The sequence below is a fragment of the Lepidochelys olivacea genome, assembly GCF_965140295.1.
Source record: "Lepidochelys olivacea isolate rLepOli2 genome assembly, chromosome: 12".
Taxonomy (NCBI): Eukaryota; Metazoa; Chordata; order Testudines; family Cheloniidae; genus Lepidochelys; species Lepidochelys olivacea.
Window position 1 is genome coordinate 37,682,697 of NC_140422.1, and position 19,630 is coordinate 37,702,326.

General features: G+C 43.4%; 1 protein-coding gene across 2 annotated transcripts in view; it reads left to right on the forward strand.

Moving 5' to 3' along the window:
- BANP (BTG3 associated nuclear protein) overlaps positions 1 to 19,630 on the forward strand; it is a 272,200-nt gene that overhangs the window by 18,465 nt on the left and 234,105 nt on the right. Inside the window, exon 1 of one of the 2 annotated variants that reach the window (XM_084644986.1) lies at positions 8,493 to 8,577. The exons of the other annotated variant lie outside the window; for it this stretch is intronic. The gene's annotated coding sequence lies outside the window, so the exon portion shown is untranslated. Of the gene's footprint in view, positions 1 to 8,492; positions 8,578 to 19,630 lie in introns of those variants that run through there. 2 annotated transcript variants of the gene reach the window in all.

The window sequence follows — 19,630 nt, forward strand, 5'->3', positions numbered from 1 at the left end:
TGACAGATGTTGGTCATATTGCTTAATGCATGACTGGAAGTCCCTCAGAATCCATAGTGATATAAGAGCCTACATAGAATAAAACAGCTGCATATGTTAGCAGTGTCCTCATTAACATGGGATCTGATTCCCCTGTGCTCCCTTCGTGCTCAAGACATTGTTGATTCAAACTCAGCACTTTAGGGAATAGTTACTCGTGAGCAGTTATTTTAAGGGCACAATATTTTACTGTTAGAAAGACAGTTAAAGTGAATGAAATAGACACTTAAAACAATGATCAGAAGAAAAGAAGCAATGGCTGCTCAAACTTGCTGGGTACATTTTAGATCTTAGGATCATAGAAATGTTGGGCTGGAAGGTGACCTTGAGCAGTCATCAAGTCCCGCCCCTTGTGCTGAGGCAGGATCAAATAAACCTAGATCATCTCTGGCAGGGGTTTGTCCCACCTGTTCTTAAAAACCTCCAGTGATGGAGATTTGACAACCTTCTTTGGAAGCCTATTCCAGAGTTAAGCTACTCAGAGGGCACATCTTCACTAGCAACCTTAAAGCACTCTTGTAGCTCTGGGGCACTGTCTACATGGGCACTTTATAAGCACTGAAACTTGCAACACTCAGGGGGGTGCTTTTTCACACCCCTGAGCGAGAAAGTTGCAGTGCTGTAAAGTGCCAGCGTAGACAAGCCCTTACAGTTAAAACGTTTTTCCTAATATCTAACCTACATCTCCCTTGCTGCAGATTAAGCCCATGACTTCTTGTCCTGCCTTCAGTGGACATGAGAACTATTGATTCCTGGCCTTTGCATAACAGCCCTTAACGTATTTGGAGACTGTTCTCAGGTCCCCCCTCTGTCTTCTTTTCTCAAAACTAAACATGCCCAGTTTTTTTAACCTTTCCTCATAGGCATAGGTGCTGATCTTCTAGTGTGCCGGGGGGGGGGGGGTGCTCTCCCTGGCTCCACCCGAGCTCCCCCCACTCCACTCCTTCCCCAAACCCCACCTCCATCCTGCCTCTTCCCGTCCCCGCTATGCCTCTTTCCACCCCGCCCCTGCCCTGCCTCTTCCTGCCCCCGCCCTGAGCACACCCCACCCTTGCTCCTCCCCCTTCCCCACTGCATACCCAGTGCGTCCTGCGCACCGTGGAACAGCAGATCCATGGCAGGTGGGAGAGGCTGGGGGGAGGAGGAGTCACTGATGGGGAGCTGCCAGTGGGTGCTAAGGACCCACCATTTTTTTTACATTTCTCTGGTACCTGAAATCAAGGGGGCTACTCATGGGCAAACAGTTATGCATGTGCATGTTTGCAAGACTGAGGCCTACGAGACTCAATTGCTGCTTAGAGTAAGGCCATGTCTGCACTCCAAACTTTGGTCCATGCAAGTTACGGTAGCGTACAGCTACCAGAGTTTATACATCGCTCATGTGCATGTATATTTGGCCGCTTGCATTTGTGCTGCACATACTGACCAGGAGTGCTTGTATTGTTGCAAAGTGAGGTGCAAAGTCCAGAGTGACACAAGCTGCCATCTGGTGCAATGCCCTTTGGGAACTTTTCATAATGTGTTGTGGAATAGAAATGACTTGGCCAGGCATCTCTGAGAGCCAGCGATCAAGTTCCCAGCATGCAACTTTCTCCATCCCATAATGCCATCCAAGTCCCATAATTTTAATGCCTTTTTTTTTAATTCCACAAACCCTTGCAGCATTTTTCGGTGTCCCCCACCTCTGACACAAGTATGGAGCCTCCAAAGCGCTGTAGTAGCCTCATTAACCATGCAAATCTGGGACACTTGATTATTCTGTCTTTCCAGACCTTCAAGAAGTACCACAACACCAGAGGACACAACAATTTATTGAAGGACAGTTTGTTGAGGGACATAGTGTGACGGACAGACAGACAGTTTCCTGCAACATCCTGGGCAAACCCTATGGAATTAAGATAAACTTTACTGAACTAAATTAAACCTGATTGAATTAGGTTTAATACTTTTCTGATCCATTGTATTAAAAATACAATTGTGTATGTGCTCGTGTGGAATTGTATGTAACTCCTCTAAGAGGAGGAGGATGCTCATGAAATTTCTCTGGTTATTAGCCCCTTTGAAGCCACCCTCTGGAGAGGTGTGCTTATACTAGTTCAAACTGGATTCTCCAGGGACCAACAAACAAAGAAACGACTAATGGATCAGAAGCCTGGCTTTACACAGTCTGAAGGACTTCTTCCTGATCAAGCAAATGGACAGGATGTCTGGTCCGCAGAGGGCCCCAATCCTTAGGGAAAGGTTGGAAGAAATGGGCCTATTGAGGCCCCACAAGACTGTGTGCGCCTGTTCTGAGCTGAAGCTGTGATGAACTTGAGCCCACAAGGAAACCCATTGGGTGGGGTGTTGAAGAACGGCTCCTGCAAGAGCTCATGTTGGGGTTGGGGTGATCTCTGGTAAGCTTATTAGCATGCATGCAGGTTCTTTTATTGTTTTTAATATGTTTTCTCTGCAGTGCTTGTACCCTAAGAATAAAATGGGCTTGCACAGAAAGAGTTGTGTGGTAACTGTAACTGGGCAGTCACACTATTAACCGTCTCTGTAGAGAAAGCAAGCAGGCCTGCTTGGGCAGCCTGTCTCTGCTGAGAATAACACAGCGATGGCAGGGAACCTGCTCAGCCTGGAGATAATCCAGTCAGAAGGGAGAGCAATACATGTCTCCACCCAAGAGAGGTGATGGCCAGGGGAGCCAGAAGCCTGAGAGTGGGTGTTCTTGGTGGACCAGTGAGGGGAAATACCAGTGTAGTTGCCCTGAACTGGGACACATAATGGAAAACAATTCAAGGTTGTTGGTGGCATTCACAGCAGCTGGAAATGGTGAAGCGCCACTTCTGGGCCCAGGAAGCAAGCACTGACTGGTGGGATCCCATTATAATGCAGGTTTGGGACAATGAGCAGTGGCTGCAGAAATTTCAGATGCGAAAGGTCACATGCCTGGATCTGAGTGCTGAGCTCACCCGCCCTCCCCGCCCTGTATTGTCCTCCTCACTGTTCACAATAGGGGTCTCTGTCTCCTCCAAGGTATCCTTGTTGGTCTGTGGTACTGGTGGGGTCTCTGCCAAGTATGGTATGCAGCTCGTTATAAAAGCAGTAGGTCTGTGGTTCAGTACCAGATCTATTGTTGGCCTTGCTGGCCTTGAGGGATGCATAGCGCGGTTCCTTCACTTTCACGGAACACTGCTGCTGCTCCCTGTCATACCTCTTTGCCTGCATCCCCTGTTCATAGATGCCAGTGTTTCTACATCTGGTCCCTAGCTGTGCTTGCATGGCCACTGCTGCCCACAGGCCCAGGAGATCCAATCAATATCTCTCGTCTACTCCAGGCAGGAGCGTGTCTAGTGCAAGGACCCAGCATGGTCAGTTGGGCAGTTGCACACAACAAAGGAGAGCTGCTAAGTGTGCTCACCAAGGTGGGCAATCAGGAAAAGGCATTTCAAAAACATGTTAAGTGTCTTAAAGGGGGAGAGGGATGGTCTCCACTCCCTGTGAGCCCCCGGGCAGTGGAGTTTAAAATAGTGACCAGTGTCACAGGGAATGGGGCATTGTGGGACAGCTGCTGAAGGATTGACAGGGTCCATGCAGGTCATGCAGTATCTACACTCGCATTGCTTTGACCTCAGTAGGTCAACCGTGGCTCCATGCGATTGGAGAGGCGGTTCTCCTGTGTCACTGAGACATACTTCAGCTTAGACACGTGCGCAAATAGGTCAACGCAAGGTGACTTACCTTAGCCTATTGTAGTGTAGTTTGAGAGTGAAATACATTTAGCAGAGGTGTGGAAGCAGTACTGAAATTGCAGGAGACGCTGCAGGTTGCGATTGAGGTGCACTGACAGATATGACTGTGGGAATCCAGGTTTTCGGTATCATGGATGTTTCAGATCAAACAGATGTGACTTAATAGACAAGGCTTACAAATCTCATTAGCAGTCATAAGATGATATCATTACAGAGCTCTGTTTCAGAAATGCATATTATGTATTTTGTGACATTTTGATTGAACAGCTTTGCTTTTAATGTGCACCATATGTCAGTTCAATGTATTGCGACAGCACAATGCGCCTAGGACCATGTGTATGCTTCTTCCTGGGTGTAAGGTTTATTATCCAGAAACTTAATAAAAAGAAAAGGAGTACTTGTGGCACCTTAGAGACTAACCAATTTGTTTGAGCATGAGCTTTCGAAGCTCATGCTCAAACAAATTGGTTAGTCTCTAAGGTGCCACAAGTACTCCTTTTCTTTTTGCGAATACAGACTAACACGGCTGTTACTCTGAAACTTAATAAAGTTAACTCAAACAAAAATCTCCAAATATAGGTCATATTCAGATGCCATCAGTGATCCTAACTGCAAGTTCCTGACCACAGATTTTACGCATGGTCAAAGAAAACATCCCTAAGGAGATGTTGTAGCTAATGTTCTGCAGCTGCTCATATTCTCTTATCACCTCTTCTCTTTTCCGCCTATGTTGGGTTTTCATCTGCCCACAAATACCAGTTGTGAATGCCTGTCACTTGTTTAAACAAATGCCCTGGAAGAGTACATCTGTCTCTTTGGCAACCTTTGTTCTCCTCGTGCTGGTATAGTTGCAAAACTGTGTGCACAGAGAGTTAATTTTTTACCTCTGATAGTATGCTAGGCCTTGTGATTTTTTTAAGAGCAAGAAAGGGAAACTGATGAATGAGATACCAACTGGTGCCAGACATGGTGATCCATACTGGAGATGTTAGAATAGCAATTTTCCCAGGAAGTTCTTCTCAAATGAAAGCTAAAACAAGGGGGAAATAAAACAGATGTAATCTGTGAGCAAATGATTTTTAATAGCACTGTAGATAAAAGTTAGCATCTCTCTCTCTCTCTCTCTCTCAAAAAAAAAAAAAAAAGTGGGCCAAAATTTGGCCTTTTGAGTTCAAATAACAAATCAGGTATCATTATCTGAGTGGGAATAACAAAGCACCTTCTGGTAAGACACATTTGGATCTATATAAATAAAGAATACAATTAATATCCTGAAATTCTCACTCATTTTTCACTCCTGTTGAAGTCTATTGGAATTTGACCCAAGTTCAAAACTGAGATCCAGATCAGGCCCTGTTGATCTGAGCGCAGAGGAGGTCTCCAAGGTGGATTCCCCCCAGCTTGCATGGAGGAAGTGGGAGGATCAGTTACCTCTTCCATGTGTCACCATCTATCACCACTCCTTCCCATACCCTTCAAGGGAATCCCTCTCTGGCTGTGTGGATATATATGAACAGGGAGAGATGTGGGTGCTGAGATGGCAATAGTGAGATGGAGATTGCTGTATGACTGTCTTAACAAAAGCTTTCATAAGAAAAAGCAAATGGGCACTGATGATTATAAAAATCTAAAATAACACTTCCCAGTAAACTGGGCGAAAAACCCTTAATGGAGTTAATATACTTTTATACTACCACCTAGTGGCCACATTTTGTTTTCAATAATAAGAGGTCCTAGATATTTCTTACAAACCCAACGCACAGGGAGGTATACAGGACAACAGAGCCACATTCAGCCAAATGCAGCAAGCTATTGTAACTCATCTGGTAGCTTTGAAGCCAAAATCAACGATGACATAAATGGTGGTATAAACAGGTAGTAAGATGCGTGTTGGGGTAAACTACTGTAACTTGTACAGATTTGGCATTCAGTGGCTGTGTGAAACATGTGGAACTGATAGGCCAAGGGAGGAGCAAAATAACTAACAGGAAGGTGTATGAGGGTGCTGCACAAATACACCTTCTTCAGAGTCTGGCTGTGAGCTTCAATGCTCTTCTCATGCACAACTGTTTCATACTAGACATGCTTATGTGCTATACGATTACTTTAGAAGAAGCCCTACACCCTAGTACCAGACACTTCTCTTCAAGGCAGTGATCTTGTCAGTTCTCTACCTTCACCCACCACTAGGCCTGTCACACGAGCATCAGCTCCAATCACACCTCGGTACTCCTGGCGCACTGGTGCTACTTTTGGGGCAGCAAACGTTGCGACTGGGCTCTGCGTGATGCCCGCTGCTGTTATCTCTGCTCTTTGGAGCAACTCTTCCAGGGTCCCCCAGCTTGCTTGCTTCCTTCTCTCTCCTTATGACTATCCCCAATGATGCCTCACAGGTTTTCTTGCCTGTTGCTGTCTCTAACGTGCAGGTCTGTTGAAGTGCTGCACCTTTCTACCAGGCTATTGCTGCTCACTTCCTCCAGGATCCTCTTGCTTGAGCAGTGCATTGCCCCAGGTCTCTCTGCTACAATAGTATGCAGAGTGCTGCTAACCCCAGAGCTCTTATTATCACTCTATTTACTATTGTTGCAAAGGGGCAGTGTTCTGCTGAAGAACAGAGCTAAGGATGGAGAGCACTCCCTGGGGCCAGTTCTTTGCTGAACCCTGGTACTTTAGTAGAGCAGGTGAAAACATCCCCTGGGTAACACTCTTCATGCTCAAATAAATTGGTTAGTCTCTAAGGTGCCACAAGTACTCCTTTTCTTTTTACTCCTCATGTGGGTATGCCCCAGCCAGCAGTGAGCTGCTGCAATGGCCATATACTTTCCTCTGCATTCCCAGTCCCTGGTGCAGGGAGAAACCAGACGCAGTAAATGGAGGAAGTACTGGTGACTGGAACACATTGCATTCTTACTCTCCAGGGCTGGTGGATAACTCCTAAAGAGACATTTTTTTTTTTTTTTTACTTGAGCTTAAACGAGAGCAGTCCTGCTGCTTCTCTGACTTATGCCAGAGCCCACCAGGGCCCTCAACAGTTTGAGAATATGGGGAAAACAAAGGTATTTTAAAGCCACCTTTGCCTAATCCCCAATTCATGCTCCAAACACGTGAATGGAGCAATGGAAACCTAAGCCCAGTGTGTTATTTTTGCCAATTCCTACTGGCAGCCTGTCTTTCGGCAACATGTTGAACCTTGCTAAATGCTGCCATTCTGTTGTTTTTCACTCAGCACACAGTCAACCTGTGGAACTCCTTGCCTGAGGAGGTTGTGAAGGCTAGGACTATAACAGGGTTTAAAAGAGAACTGGATAAGTTCATGGAGGTTAAGTCCATTAATAGCTGTTAGCCATGATGGGTAAGGAATGGTGTTCCTAGCCTCTGTTTGTCAGAGGGTGGAGATGGATGGCAGGAGAGAGATCACTAGATCATTACCTGTTAGGTTCACTCCCTCTGGGGCACCTTGCGTTGGCCACTGTCGGTAGGCAGGATACTGGGCTGGATGGACCTTAGGTCTGACCCAGTATGGCCATTCTTACGTTCTTATTTGGTTTTTTTTTTTTTTGAAGCAGCACAAGTTCTGCAAGATCCAATAACCTGCCCACAGGGATGAAAATGTTGGAGTTTCCTTTAAACACACATTAGGATCTGCAGTTGACTTACAATCCACCATTTGGACATGGGTAGACTTCTTAGGGAGACTTGGGAAGGGAGTGATAGAAGGCAATGTGTCAATATGTGACAGGCTTGATGGTGGAGGATCTGTATCATAGAATCATAGAATATCAGAGTTGGAAGGGACCTCAGGAGGTCATCTAGTCCAACCCCCTGCTCAAAGCAGGACCAGTCCTCAATTTTTGCCCCAGATCCCTAAATGGCCCCCTCAAGGATTGAACTCACAACCTTGGGTTTAGCAGGCCAATGCTCAAACCACTGAGCTATCCCTCACCCCAAACCACTGAGCTATCCCTCCCTCATGTAGTTCTCATAGAGTTAGCCAGCCTGCTGCCAATTTTACAAGCTCAGTCAAGTGGCTCTTTGAATTGACAAATCTGAAGGGGTTTAAAAACACAAGACACAACACTGGGTTTTGCAAAACCCCTGCGATACCAGACCAGGAACAGAAGAAGGGGTACAGTCCGGGTTTCCAGCAATAACCAGACACAGAAGCCCCCGTGTAACTCGGCATTGGTGATTATGCATTAAACCTCACCGAGGTCGTGGGAAAATCTCCCTACTCCACAGCTCAGTGCGAGAGCGCCACACAACGCGGTGCCAGTGTGTGAAAACATCATAATGCTGCACGATGATGTCATGTCACGTCACGTCATGATGTCATGATGCCCCAGCTCAAGGTGATGAGATTTCATGGACTCCCAAAATTCATCCTTCTGGGGACATGGGGATGTATTCACCCAAGAGTAGTACCTAACGGGCATGAAATGGGGCTAACTACCCGCCCCAGCTTTCACAGAAGACGATCCAGGGCTCCTTTGGACTACAACTCCCAGCAGTTACGGCGACACGCTATGGTACTACACATCCCAGCCTGCCCCACGGGAGCGCCGGCCACAAGGCAGCGCGCTTTGGCTTCTGGGAGTTGTAGTCGACATTGGCCGTGCGGCGGTTAAGGGCGGTTGCGAGGAGGCTTCTCTGGGCGGCTGCGCAGCCTCCCGGGGAGGACGGGGGAAGCAGTGGGAGCGGCGCGGCGGCGCCTGCGCAGTGAGGACGCGGAGATCTCTCGCGAGGAAGGACGCCATTATCGCAGCCGCTCGACAAACACCACGAGAATTCGCCACCACACACGGTAACCGCGGCTTCCCGCGGCCGGATGGCTCGGGCCGGCTGCTGTTGGGCCCGAGGGCCGCGGCCCAGCACGGCTTCCCCGCTGCTCACAGCGTCGGCCAGGCAACCGGGCCGCGAGCGAGAGGCTCAGGGAGGGGCCGAGCCGGGGGGGGGCTCTGCCCCCGCCCCTACGGTTTGCGGGCGCTGGCGAGTCTCCGCCCCTCCCCCATGGGGCTGCTGGCACCGTGGTGGGGTCTCCCCGGGGGGCTGCAGCCCTCACGTCCGGGGCTCTGGCGGGGGGGGGTGTCTCCGCCTTGACCCCCCACCCCCGGCACTAGGCCCCTCACCGCACTGTGGGGGAGGGGCAGTTCTCTGCCTACCCCACTGCTGCCCCCCCCCCGTCCTACTGGGAAGGGTGGGGCTCAGCCCCCCCAGGCCCATTGGATTGCAAGGCTAGCATTTAGGGGGGAACACCCTACATTTCTCCTTCCCCCATGAGTAGCACTATAATGGGGGAGCTGTTCCCACCCCCGGTTTTGTGATGGTCTTTCTGAGAAAGCTGGTGTGAGGCAGATGTAATCCCACCCCCACTCTCCCAATGTGGCGCACACACTGCGTTGCCAGTGAGTTTTTATAAGGAATGCCTGTTTCTCTAGGTGCACCTTCTACCCCAATAATAGATTGTAAATAAAACTAGAGGGGGTGTTGGTGCCCTTTACCCACCCCAGGTATCACTTGTGGACTTCTGTAATGGAAAGGGGTTTGGGCTTGCACATACAAACACTTGATTGCAAAAATTATGTAGCTGGGCATGATGTTCTTCATGCAGGTGAATGACCTTTTCCCCGCTCTCCTCATTTGAGTTGATATTTTCTGAATCAGTCTGCACTTAGCCATCAGACATTTTTTTCCTCTTGTCTTTGGACTATTAAGATGTTTTAAAAGATTTTTTTCTCCTTATATGGTGAAAAGCATGAAACTTATAACCAAATATAGTCAATTAATTCTGCTAGGGGGCTATATAGTTTGTATACTCTTTTATTTTTAGTATTCCCAAGAGAAGAGTTTTGTTTATCTTTTAACAGAAGCACAAATTTAAAGGGGCATTATGAACTTAAAAAAAATCATTTTCTGAAAACTGTTTGCCTACTATTTTTACTGATAACACTTCATATTACTGTAAGGGAAAGTTTAGAGCTTTTTTTTTTTTTGGATACTTCTCCAATTAGTTTACTTTGTTTAACCTTCCTTTCTGAATAGTAAATTTCAGTTTAATTATAAAAAGAAAAGGAGTACTCGTGGCACCTTAGAGACTAGCAAATTTATTTGAGCATAAGCTTTCGTGATTAAGTGAGCTGTAGCTCACGAAAGCTTATGCTCAGATAAATTGGTTAGTCTCTAAGGTGCCACAAGTACTCCTTTTCTTTTTGAGAATACAGACTAACATGGGTGCTACTCTGAAACCAGTTTAATTATAGTTTCCCTTCTTTTTTAGGTCTTTCACACAACATACACAGAGAAATACTTAAAAAATGGCTGTAAAACAGTGGTTCTCAAACTTTTGTACTGGTGACCCCTTTCACATTGCAAGCCTCTGAATGTGACCCCCCCCTTATAAATTAAAAACACTTTTTAATATATTTAACACGATTATAAATGCTGGAGGCAAAGCAGGGTTTAGGGCGGAGGCTGACAGCCCGTGACTCCCCATCTAATAATCTCGTGAGCCCCCCCTGAGGGGTCCCAACCCCCAGTTTGAGAACCTCTGTTGTAAAACCATCAAAATATGCAGGGATAAGGGTGGTACTTGAAACTATTTTGAAGTTTTGAACACCAGAACTTAAGTTGAGTGTCCCTTTAATATTTTCTCTGAATAAAACAACCAATAAATTAATTTATTTAAATACATATTAGATTTTACACAACATTCATTTAACAACTAAAAATTCTAATTGATCCTGAAACCATAATAAATAGCAAACTGTATTTTAGCCTAATAACTCAGTTTGCAATAATACATTGGAAGATGACAGGTAGAAGAACTTGATAAATTGTTAGGGCAGTTAAAGATTGAATCCAGTTTTCATAGATGTGAACATCCTGCCTGTTTCAGAAATTGTTGGGCACATTCTGTGGATGTTGCTTTGTCCCAAAATCTAATTTATGGTAACTTACAGGTTTTAACATCTTTATGATCTTGTCAAGTTTAATTCATCAGGTGGCTGCAATACAGACCTAAAATTGTAAGGCTCTTTAAAATACTAGTAATGTTAATGCCTAATAGTATCACACTAATCCAGTGGACATTAGTTTTGGTGTCTGATAATGTTATGTTTGATGATCAGGATTCAACCAGTGCATGTTCTGCTAAATAATTTTTTTGAAATAGTCCTTGCTTATGTTTAAGTCTACGTTTATGTCAAGGAAGTCACGGAATCAGTGACTTCCAGAGACCTGGGTGACATTCTCTGCTTCAGCCCCAGGGGCTGCGGGACTGAGCTGGTAGCCAGCGGGCCCTAGCAGGGTTCCAGCGACAGGCGATAGGGGCCCCCCTGCAAGGTTCCAGCGACAGGTGACAGACTCCTGAGGGGGCCCTCCTCAGGGTTCCAGGGATGGGCAACAGCCTTGTGCGGAAAGGGGAGCGGGGAAGCAGGGTGATGCCTTGGGTGAATGGTTGGGTGTTTATTGTTTTCTCTTTGGGAAATATGGCCCCCCTGCAGCTTCCAGCTGCACTGAGCAGAGGGGGAACCCCATAGCTCCCAGCCACCAGGTGGCAGGGGAAATCATGGAGCCAGAGCAGCAAAAGTCACAGACAGGTCACGGCTTCCGTTAATTTTTGTTTATTGCCCGTGACCAGTCCATGACTTTTACTAAAATTAACCATGACAAAATCTTAGCCTTACTTATGTTCCCTGGACAAAAATCACAGACTTTTCTGTCGTGCACAAGATATGTTTTATACTGGTTTCCATTGATTACCTAAGGAAAGGTTAAATATATGAGATATGGGTCTTCATACCCTAAAAGAGTATTTGGGGTTGTCCTGAGTAAGATCCTGATTCTACAATGAGTGCAGAGTAGGTTCAACCCACATTAACCAAATTTGCATTGACTTATATGTGGATATTGTAGTTCTCTCTACCCCTTTTTTCATGTTGATTCATGTTCACATAGGAAAAAATTAGATGAATTCACAGAACATGTACATTCTCATTTTGTTTATCAGAACTTCCAAGCTCTGATATTTTTTTAATGAGGCATTGCTTGAGTTGGAATTTATGTGGTTCTTGTAAGAAATGTGTACATAAGGCTACTTCTCACAATAAAGTCAACCATTTGTTTTTAATGGGAAGAGATGGGAACTTCTCTGCATACACAGAAGCACATACAAAAATAAGACTATTCTAAAGGTCTGCAGATATTGCAGAAATTGAAGCAGGAATATATGCAAACCTACCAGCCACACATTTTTTGTTGTTTGAAGTAGTTATGCTGTATATACAAAACTCATTTCCAATAAAATCTTTTCTTCATGGGCGTAATTTCCTGGAATTTGGTACTTAGTTGCGATTTTAAATTATTGAAATTACTTATTTTTTATTTGTATTTTAGTTTAAAAAAGTAAAGATTCCATATTTTCATTTCTTAATTTCTGTGTGAAAAAGGAAATAAACAATTTATTTGAATTCAAATGCAGGGCCTGACTCACCACAGTTTAAGATTTTGATAAAGCTACGTCTAAATCCTTAATTTGCTCTGTTGCTGTGTTGCAGAACATATAGTAAGGCACTAGTCAGAATGCGCAATAAGTTTAAATTTCCTTATTTTAAGTACACTTGTATTCTGGTCTATAAATAAGACCATGTTTCGACAAATAAAATCATCCATTGGACAGAACCCTCTAATACCTTTCTGCGAAACAGTCATTTAAGGATCACTTGGAAGTTTGAACTTATTTTACTTTTGTTCTCTTACTGTAAATTAGAGCTTAATTATTTTACAATTAAAAATCAAATACTTCTTTATGTCCAGGGTGTGGATTTGTAGAAATAATAAAAATTAGGACTGGATCTGCTGCATAAACTCACTCATTGAACTTGTCTTCTAAAGATCAGTGAGTAACTTTTGAAAGTACATAAACGTTCATAGGTTTAAAGGCTGTAGCTATCCTCTTTTTTTAGGAAGACTTATGAAGTGGTATAAGCAAAATAGGATTGCCCTAGGAACATGATGTGCAATTCAGAAGCTGAGGAAGAACTTCAGCAGTGTTCTGCTCATGATTATAGATTGTTCTTCAATTTAATTATTTTGAATTATGTATACTCGGCAAGAATTTGAACAATATTCGTTTTCTCCCTGTATCTTAAAGCTCAGTGTGATAGTTACATCAGTTTCCTAAAGCTTGATGCCCTGAATAAACAATTAAACTACTTCCTTTTTGTAGAAATCGAGTGTTAGTTTGCAGGAAGTAAACATCTTAAAACAGGTTTCAGAGTAGCAGCGGTGTTAGTCTGTATTTGCAAAAAGAAAAGGAGTACTTGTGGCACCGTAGAGACTAACAAATTTATTTGAGCATAAGCTTTCGTGAGCTACAGCTCACTTAATCTTAAAACAGTTCTTTTTGAGAATAAGGAAGGGCTTCGATAAATGGAAGTAACTAACTGACTTGTTTTATAGTATATTATACAGGTTCATTACCATACTTTTTCTAAATTAGCTTGCTTGGAAGCTTGTATTAGAATGTTTACTTTTTCTAAATTGCTAGGTCAGAAGACTATTTTAATATAGAAATTTAATAATACATGCTAGAAAGAGAACAAAGTCACATTGCTCTTTCTGGTTGTGATGCATTCTGATTGAGATGAATCACATAAGAATAAAACACATTATTAAACAAATAGTTCTCTCTGCTAGATGCAAGTGTATCCAAATCTGAAGTCTCTACAGATTTGTAAGAAGAATAGTCATTTTTATTATAGGCTAGTTTCCTGAGTCAAATAAGACAACCTGAGTCAGTATTTATTACTAGTATAAGTAATGGTGTCTGTCCTCATACTAAATGCCTGCTCTTTGCCTGATATGAACAACATTTCTCAAGGCAGAAACCTCCATGACACCATAATAAAGCAGCTTTACTAGACAGAGAAAGGTTTCAGAGTAACAGCCATGTTAGTCTGTATTCGCAAAAAGAAAAGGAGTACTTGTGGCACCTTAGAGACTAACCAATTTATCTGAGCATAAGCTTTCATGAGCTACAGCTCATACAGTATGCATCTGATGAAGTGAGCTGTAGCTCACGAAAGCTTCTGCTCAAATAAATTGGTTAGTCTCTAAGGTGCCACAAGTACTCCTTTTCTTTTAGACAGAGAAAGGAAAACTTAGTATGCAAGCTGAAAGTTTGCAGTACTGTGTGTGGCAGTGAAAAGCCTGAATTAAGTGTTGCATCTTACAAAGCTTCCTGAATGAAGCCAGATTCATGTATGGGTCTTATTCCTGGATGGTGGCTAAGGTCTTTCACTGAAAACACTGTCTGCAGCTCCCTTCAGCCCTACCCTTATAAAATGGCTGGACAAATATAGTTGGTCTGATGGGTCAGAGGGATGCTGACCGTTGAAGCAGCTGTGCCGTAGGCTTTATACATAGGAAGTGAGCTGTAGCTCACAAAAGCTTATGCTCAAATAAATTTGTTAGTCTCTGAGGTGCCACAAGTTCTCCTTTACTTTTTGCGGATACAGACAAACACGGCTGCTACTCTGAAACATAGGACTTTGTGAGTGGTAATTATCACTTCTAATTTTACGAGGAAGGTAACTGAAACTTACTGCAGCTGTTTTCTGCACTAACTAGCGTTTCCCAATGGTCTTCCTAGTTAGCTCAGGAAGGTATTGTTCCAGTTTTCCATCCAGGCATATATCCAGGCATGTATATAACCTTGGTGATGACCATCTCTGTAAGGAAAAGGCTTAAACTTTTGATCAGCCAAAGATTAACAAAGGCGTTTCTGGCCACTGTTGTAAGCTGGCAGTGAAAGAAGAGTTGAATTTAGTAAGACCCAAACAGAGATGGAAAGGTAGAGAATAGAACTTTGATTGGTTTTCCTTACGTGCTTTAAAGTTTTCACAAGTGATACTGAGTAGAATTGATCATTTTATCAAAAATATTTTTGAAGAATAATTCAATTTTTGATATTTTTTTGTTTTTTGATGAAAAACTGAAAACTATTTTTTTTTTTTTGGAGGGGAGTTCTTTTCTGCAAAAAAACAAAACCCCCACAAAAATATGTCATGGGCAATTTTGATGATTTTTTTCCCCACTAAACTTCTTATAAAACATTATAAGTACCTTTTTTTTAACCAGAACTTAAACTATTGAACCATTGAAACAGCATATACTGTTTTGTAACACCTGTTTTTCAACACGTTTACATAAAACTCCATTTTCCAGGTACTAATAAGCAGTATTTATTGATCTGTGAACCAAGGTAGAATTTTCTTCTACAACATTTATTACTTATTTGGTATTAACTTTAGACTTCTAAGGCAAAGTGGTGAGAGCCTTTGGTCTAAAGCATCCTCTCAGAATCTCATCCATTTACCCCAGTGGGGGCAACCCGTGGGCCCGCACGTGGCCCATCGGAGTAATCCACTGGCGGGCGGTGAGACAGTTTGTTTACACTGATTGTCCACAGGCACAGCTGCCCGCAGCTCCCAATGGCTGTGGTTCGCCATTCCCAGCCAATGGGAGTCGCAGGAAGTGGCGGTCAGCACGTCCCTGCTGCCTGCACCGCTTCCAGCAGCTCTCATTGGCCAGGATCAGCGAACCGTAGCCAATGGGAGCTGTGGGTGGCCGTGCCTGTGGACTGTCAGTGTAAACAAACTGTCTCACGACCTGCAAGTTGCCCACCGCTGATCTACGCCTTTCTCTGTGGAAATAGAGTTAGCTTGCTACCATGACTCTATCCTTCCCTTCCTCTGAATATCACTCTGTAAGGCTGGGGTTCATGTTATAGAAAGGGGTGAAAAATACGGGGTGGTTCATTTTAATGTGGCTGTATTGGAGCAAAGCTGTCTGGGGCAAGGTCTGATGAAGAGGTGCATGACCTCCATGTGTGTTTCATGTCATCACCCATGTTTGGGGGCAGACTGTGCAGCCTTTTGCACTGAGTCAAACCCTGACCTGAACCCTCTCCCCCCAGGATAAAGTTGAGGAGCTCTGCAAGGAAGAGTCCATCTTTAGAGTCCTGTCTTGTGGAGTTTTCCAAAAAGAGGGTGATTGAGCTTTTATAATTAGGTAACAACATTCATTTGAACCAGACAAAAATACTGTCTGTTTAGTTTTCTACTGGACTCAACCTGTCACTGTGTTTGTTAAGCTTTATATTGTAAATGCTAAAATATAGAGATTTTTGTGTCAAAATCCTTACTTTGTTGTACTGAAACTGGAGAACGTATGTAGTGGAAATCTGGAATTACATCTGAAGATAATGAAGAATGTGGCAGTGTCTCTAAAACCTCTTCATAGGCACTAGTACAAATACATTCCAATCCAGTACAAAATAAAATGGTTTAATAAAATATTAAATAAATAGGGATTTTTTGTTCAAAATATCAAAAACAAGGAAAGGCAACAAACAGATGTCATAAAATACCTAAGGTGGTGTGTCAGTTATGTATTGTTTTTTAGCAATGGGAGCAAAGCATTAGAGGAGAAAATAGGATTTTAAAACAAGCAGCCTACACACACTTGTTGCCTAAAGTCCTACTATCCTTTGGTGCTGAAAGGCAGGTTCAACTTCTCCAGATCAGCAGGTTCTGGTGTCTTTCTGGCTCCCTCCAAACAACTACTGCCTCTTTCTTAGTCCTGCCAGAGTTTTTTGTTTTTCTCTGCTTGGTGGTTCATAAGTAAGGCTGCGTGTCTGTCACAGAAGTCACGGATTCCGTGACGTTCCACAAACTCCGTGACTTCTGCAGTGGCCAGTGTCAAACAAGTTTACTAGAACACCCAGTAGTTGGAGGCTGATATGAAAGAGGAATTGGGGGAGCCCACAAGCAAGGTACAGGAACACCCAGGAACATCATCACTCTATTTACTATTGTGAGAAACCTAGTTGCAACTAACCTACCCCTGCTGGGAAGGGTGCTGTCCTTATCTTTCATATACAGAACACACATGCACGTCTGCTGGAAGCAAGATTGAACTTTCTCTTTTCCCACACCATTTTGACAGTTCACGCTGTCTTGGCTGTACTGTGGCAGAGGTCTTTACTACTTTTCTTTCTTCCTAGCTGTCTTTAGTGGTAGTGAAACTAATCAGTCTGGTTAATTTCACTCTGCTGTCACAGTACCTAGGAAAGCTGTGAGGTGCTGCAAGAAATGGTATTGGTTATTCAGTAGTGGGCAGTCTTCGTTCAGAATTTATACCAAGCCCATGGCCCAGCGAGATGTTATGAATAAAAGGGTTTTTTTGAGTTATCAGCTTTGCAGTGAGATATAACGTAAAGTTTATAATTGAAGGTCACGTAATCCTTTTCACAAGAGTAAGAGAGTTAGCCGGGGTGTTCTGGCCAAGTTACCTCTGAGAACTGTTTTCCCACCTTATTCATTTTAGAAGTTTAATAATCTTTCCAGAGCTCTTACAGTACTTTTAATCTATACTGCTCAAAGTATCATCCCCATTTTACAGATGGGGAAATTGAGGCACGTATAGGGGAAGTGACTTGTGTAATGTCACTTAGCATTCCAGTGGCAGAGCCAGGAATAGAACCCAGATCTAGACTTGGACTCACTTCGACAGGTTTCAGAGTAGCAGCCGTGTTAGTCTGTATTCTCAAAAAGAAAAGGAGTACTTGTGGCACCTTGGAGACTAACACATTTATTTGAGCATAAGCTTTTGTGAGCTACAGCTCACTTCATCGGATGCATTCTCCCGAGAACCCAGGTCTCCTCTACCAGCTAGGCAATTCTGCTTTCTGCTGTTCTGTTAGTTACATCTGATACTCCTCCTGTGTAGAATTGCTGAACAGCTGTTACATTCCACCCTGCTTATGGCTGGCTTTCATTGGTGGAAATGATCCTTTAGCATTCCTTAACTATCTCAGATAGCTGTTGTGTTTTAAAGCTTAATATTTGTAAAGTGCTTTGAAATCCACTGAGGGTCACCAGAAGTACAAAATATTTTAAAAATAATTTAAATATTTAAACTTACCACTGCTTTTGTTGTATAATTTGTTTACACACATTGCATCAATCAGACGAGTTCAAACAAAGTTTCACTAGGTATATCTTCTAATTCACCTAAAATGGTATTGTGGACAGGGAAGTCCTCTTTGCCATATGTTGTGGTTTACAACAATAAGGCAATAACAATGCAGAATTTGGGCTTAATTATATTAATGTTCCATTATTTGCTGTCTTGTTCCCACTTATTACCTCTGCCAAGAAAAAGTTAGTTTTTTAAAAAAATTGTAGAATTGAATCATCATTTTGTTGGGAATGTATGAGACCAGACCTTTCATGAAAGCAGTCCAAAATAGTATTTGAATTTATATCATGTATTCATGGCAACAAGTGAGACACTGTCTCTTTTGATTCCCTTCTGCCCTGAGACATCTTATGACCACTGAGTTTCAACTGTGTTGTGTGTGTTAAACTGAGGATATTCTTTCCCTGAACACAAACCTCATTGATTTTAATTTAGTTGAATGAAAACATGTTAGTAAGTGGAAATTTTTTTACCTCTCATGCAGTCTGCACTTTGCATTAATCAAAAATGGGTTTAAAATATATATGAACATAAACTTCAAAGCATATGATTCAGATTGGTATAGATACATATGTCAAGCTGTCTAGAGTAGCTCATGAGCATGAGTGCCAACCTCAGGGCAGATTGTCAAGGGACAGGGCACAAATCCCCAACTGTTTGTATGTTCTATAATTAGATTTCATCAACCAAGTAACAAGTGTGAACTCCTAAAGTACTGTAACAATCTTAACGTGGAGTCACAGACAGTCTCCTTGGGCACTCTGGTCTATCTTGCCACCCTGGTATGCCTGTTTTTGTGGTACGTGGTCCCTTACACCAAAAATCACAACAGTTACTTCCAGTTCCAAAGAACCAATGACTTACCCAGGTCAGTTGTCTTTAGTTTGAGATCTGAGGTACAATATTTGTAGACAATCCTATGATACCAACTAAATATTTATTAACTAAGGCCTTGTCTACACTGGCAAGTTTCTGCACAGTAAAGCAGCTTAAGTTCTGACTTCTTACCAGAGGAGGACCATTCTATTAATTGAAAGCAAACAGAGCCCTGCAAAGTAACAGGAAATTTTCTTAAACCTTCATAGTGCATCATTTGCACCAATCACAATCAACTCCTAGCATTACAAGCACTGCACTCCTGAGCATAGCAACAAATATGAATGGCTTTTAGCTTCAAATTGCTGCCTCAAGGCATCCCTGATCTGTATGGCTCCACGCTGCGCCTCTCTAACACAAACCGTTGAAAGATGGTACCAAATCCAGACAGAAGCACAGGGATTTCACGGGGCATTGGGACAGGACCCAGCATGCCCCGCGACCCCCTCTGCCTTCCCACAACTCTTAGCAGCAGAAGAGGAAGAGATGCTCTGTGGGATAGCTGCCCAGAGTGCACCACTCCGAATACCACTGCAAGTGCCGCAAGTGTGAACATGCTATTGCGCAGGCAGCTGACAGTGTGAACACACAACAGCGGTTTCCTTTCAGTGTTCTCTGAGTGGTGCTGTAACTGCCGGTGCTGTAACTCTGCCAGTGTAGACATACCCTTGAGTTATTTACAAGGTTAAAGCAGGTAAACATGCGCGCCCAAATGAGATACAGTCTTACGCTCCAAAATGTAATAGTCGCTGATGTAATACGCCAGCTCCATATGTCCTTTAGAGCTAATCTAAGCCAAACATCTTGGGGGTCCCTTGCTTATGCTTAGAAATTTTCCCTCTCTGAATTCCAAGCAGCATAAGTGATAACAATTCCTCTTTGACAGGGATTTTTATACCCTTCCCTCAGCATTCAGGCTATGATGGGACTAAGGCTTG